We start from the raw sequence: 4,503 nt of genomic DNA on the forward strand, positions 1-4,503 counted from the left end.
GTGGGTGAGTGATTGAATGAGTGAATGAATGAATGGGTAAATAAATGAGTGACTGAATGAGTGAATGAATGAGTGGGTGAGGGAATCAATGAGTGAGTGGGTGAATAAATGAAAAGCCTTCTCACTGGCCTGTTGCCCTCACACCCCTGGCCCATTCTCCATGTCCAGCCCTGAGTGTCTAGTACATAATATAAATCTGCTCCTGTCCGTCCCGCCTCACAGACCACAGAACATAGTGCCAAGGACTCAGAGTGGCCGCCTTTGTCTTCATTTTCTCCCTACACTCTGCTCTGAGAGGAAGGGGCAGAGAGGCTAGGCTCAGGGAGCTCGGGGGTTCCCGGGACACACTTTCCTGGAGTGAAAGCAGGGGTAGGAAAGAGGAAAGAAAGATGTCCCAGGCAGAGAGAACCGCTTGGGTGGCAGTCCTAGAGAGACATATCGAGCTCCATGCAGCTGGAGGCTACATCTCAAAATAGGGCCTCTCCGTCCTGAGCTCAGGGCTGCTGGACGGAGAGAGGGGCGGGGGCCGGGGGCCAGCTGCCTGTCCTCCCCTGCCTGGTGGCCCGTCCGCTGGCACACACCCTCCCTGCCTGCTTGTCCATGCCCTGGGCCAGGGACCCAGACCGTCTGCCAGGGTTAGGAGCGAACCCTTTCTTCCTGAATTGCTTAGGACAAAGCAGACATCACAGCAAGTGTCAGCTTTCTGAAGCAGCACGTTCCTTTCGTTTACACGGACTGGAATCCACCCGCGTGAAAGGGCAAGCAGGCACGTCTGCTGAACGCTGACCAACAGGATGGGGCACAAGTGTCCGGTGCCATCCCCAGGCCTGGCTCCTACAGCCTCGCTCGCAGGCTAGATGCAGAGGACCCAGCTGGACACCCAGGGCCCAACAAAGGGAGGAGCCTGACTAGAACGTCCCCCAACAAGTATCAGATGTGACTGGAGAGAGATGAGGTTCATTGCATTAAGGCACGGCAATGGAGGAATTGTTTATTAGAGTGGTTCTCTTATCCTAAAAACATACTTCTTGGTTTGAGAATTTCTCTGGAATCTGGCACTTTTGTGGCCCTTTGGCAGTGCCTGCATGACCCCAATCACGGCCTGTGTCACTTTCGATCAGGACATTGATCTGCAGAACAAAATCCAGAAAGTGTATGGAACACAGACATACCGAGGTTGCTCTCGGCACACACAACTATATTTGTTCAGATGTTGCCGTGGTGATTTGACTTCATAAACAGGAGTGCCTTTTTTTTTTTTAACATGTTGATGTGGGATGTGTCCATTTAAATTCCTTCTCATTGTTGCCATCAAAAGGCGGGAGAGGGGAGCCTCAGAGGGCAGATAAGAGTCACCACACCTGAAGCCCTCTTCTCTGGCTGGATCTCATAACAGGAACAGTCAAGTCCACATCCCATGCAGCCCCTCATGTGGCAACAGTCACTGTCAGCTGTGGAGTACCCCAACCTGCACACCTGGCTTTGCGGATGCAAAAGAGGGTCTCAAGGAATGAGGGGGTGGATAAAAGACGTACCCTCTGATGGAGGAATGTGCGCTCGAGCAGCGAGCCCCCTCTGTATATGGGAAGGAGGCAGACGCTGCGGTGCGCAGATACAAATAGACTGCTAGGAAGCATGCATGCGCCATGACTTACGAAGGGTCCATTTCTTACCTCCATCCTAGGAAGACTAGTGCTATTAGGAAGCTTCTCATCGCGAACGCTTTATACAGTTTCTAGTACATTCCTAACATACTAATAACATTAATAGTGACAATAACACAACTGAGAAAAGTTAAACGTATTTCTTCATAACACATAATGTTTTCCCCTACAAAAGGTAACTTTTTTCTCTCTAGTAAGAGTTTACTTACATTGTTAAATGATGAACAGAACAGTTGGACAAATATAACGATTCATTTGAAAATGTAATTAACATTTATCTCTTTTAGAAGTCTTACAAGGTAATTAATATTCATCTCAAATAAAATATATACCTTTTGGGAAAACAGAAAAGTGATTGTAGTTAAAATATTAGCACATTATACTGTTTATAGTTGAAGGAATCTCTTGTCCGTCTCACAACATAGATCTACAGTAAAAATAGATTCAACACAAGTTTTCCATGTCTGGTTCGTTTTCTTTCTACAGCCCAACCCAATATAGTTTTCTCAAAAGGAGGCTAAACTAGATCAAATCCAGCAAAAGAAATCATCAGCTATTGTTTACCAATAATGCTAGAATATAATTTGTTGCTTAATTTTCTCTCTTACCTTCTTTGGACCCTTCATAGTAGAAAGTTGTTTGCTTACTGAAGGAGAAAGTTAAATTATTTAATATAAGCACCTCTTGTCTGAAAATCGATGGTGAAATTCATACTGATTATTTTTAGTGAATTAGCTTCAGCTTTTTGTAGGAACCCGGCATTTTGTTGTTTTGAGACTTTTTGCCAACAATCATAGACTTACACAGCTTTAGGCTTCAAAGGCCACGCAGCCCAGCCCCTCCATGTAGCCAGAAAGTGGCGGAGCGATTTGGCAAACACACGGCACACGGAACCAGGTGGCTGCACTTGGCGCGGCCGTCACCAGCACGGACGCCGAGCTGGCCAGTCGGGCGGCGCTGACCGCGGGCACCCGTTTCCGCAGCTTGGAGAACTCCAAGGGCTTCGTCCTGACGACACCGAGTATTGAAAAGCTCGGTGGACGTTATAAATCAGTGCACTCTTATGAAGTTTCAAAAAGTCTGTAAAACGGCTTATACAAAGTGAGGGGCCCCTTGAGTCATGTCAGCGCAGAGCCTGGCAAGCGTGAACGAATCAGGACGTGGGCTGTCTGAGCCCAGCGGCCGGGTCTCACGAGGCCGGACACCAGCCAAGGGCTGCTTCGCTGTTGGTGCTTCCGCGCGGCGGGGCCTGCTCCTGGGGACGCAGCCACTCAGGGAGCCATTCGTCTGCCCCTTTAAAAGCTGCAAAGGGAAAAAAGGACACTATTAATTACTAGCAAGGCCTCCTCGGTTGATAGACTATGGGGAGGGGTGACAGCTCTTACTGGTACTTTTTAGAAAAAAAAAGTAGCTTTTGATTTTTTATAATACTATTTAAAAGGAAAGATTCTGTGTAAATTAAAAATAACATGAGGTAGGGCTAATTTCCTCTTTTCTTTTTCACGGCAGTAAGATTGTTTTCCAAAAAAGTTTTACACCAAAATATTTTACAATAGAAGCTTCACATGCTGGAGACGGGCCACGCGCCCACCAGGGGCTGGGCGCCAGGGGGGGGGGGCCCGGTCGCTAGGCGGCGCTCGTGCGGGAGGAGAGGACATTACTTTTCACACACAGAAAGGGCAAAAGGAAAAACATCCCTTTATCTGCCTAAGATCTGCTTGATATGAATTTTTACTTTTCCTTGAGTATATCTTAACAGAAACGTTCACGTTTTAGTCACGCTGCTTACTAAAAAAATGCTGAGAAATCAAACGATTTGTTTTCAGAGAGCAGTACCAACACTTCCCCCCAACGTGTGTGTAGGGGGGTGGGGGGGCGATGCATTGTCTCATCTCCCTTCTCTGTTCTAGTGACCCCACCCTCGTCCTGCCAAACTCTTGTTCCTGCTGAGGAAACAGACCCCGTGGAGGAGGGCGCGGAGGTGGAGGTGGGGACGGGGCCTCAGGGGCAGGAGGCCGCCTCCTCGGGCCTGCGCCCCCCGCGGGGACCTTGGCGCTGGCTGCACCGCCCGCGCCGCCCGAGGCTTCCTTCTGGCCCCACGCTCCCTGTCGGGTGTTGCACTAAACACCTTTCCCAATCAGATCGCGGACTTGGAGCGCGTCCAGCCCTTGCCCAGAAAGCGCCAATACAAGGGGAAAGTGCGCAGCTGATTGATAATACAGTTTACAAGAAAAAAAATTACAGGAGATAGATGGTTGAACTCACAACGTGCCTGCCTACCTCTAAAGAACCCAAACTTTCTGGAAGGCGTGGGCCTGCAGGGAGGCGCCCGGGGGGCTTCCTAGGAAGGGGGGCGAGGGGCCAGCCTCGAGGGTCCCGGACCAGAGGGGCCTGGCTCGTCCCGCGCGGATTCTGGGGTTAGGGGGCTGCGGGGGTAGGGGTGGGGGGAGGGCTGCTGCCGGTCCGGGCCAGGCACCCGCGTGCACCCCGAGTTTCCTAGAGCGTCGCCGCCCTGACCCCGAGCCAGCCCCCTGCCCCCGGGCTGTCCCTCGTGAAGCCAGCTCTGCACGGCCGAGGGTCGCTGCTGCCCAGCCGGGCTGCGGAGAGCGGCCCCGGCCACGCCGGCAGATCCTCCGAAACCGAGATGTTAATTGACTTATTAAATGTGGAGGCGACCAAGCAGCTCCTTTTTTAATAGCCCAAGATCTACATTTAGACAAAAACAGATCTGAGTTCCTGGTAAAGGCGTTTCTTCTCATCCTGTCACAAGTGACAGGAACGGAGGGAAGCAGACCGAGGGGAGGGGGGTGGAGGGGAAGAGCTGGGGAGGAAAGCGGGG

Source organism: Hipposideros armiger, unplaced genomic scaffold (assembly GCF_001890085.2).
Source record: "Hipposideros armiger isolate ML-2016 unplaced genomic scaffold, ASM189008v1 scaffold_100, whole genome shotgun sequence".
Classification (NCBI taxonomy): domain Eukaryota; kingdom Metazoa; phylum Chordata; class Mammalia; order Chiroptera; family Hipposideridae; genus Hipposideros; species Hipposideros armiger.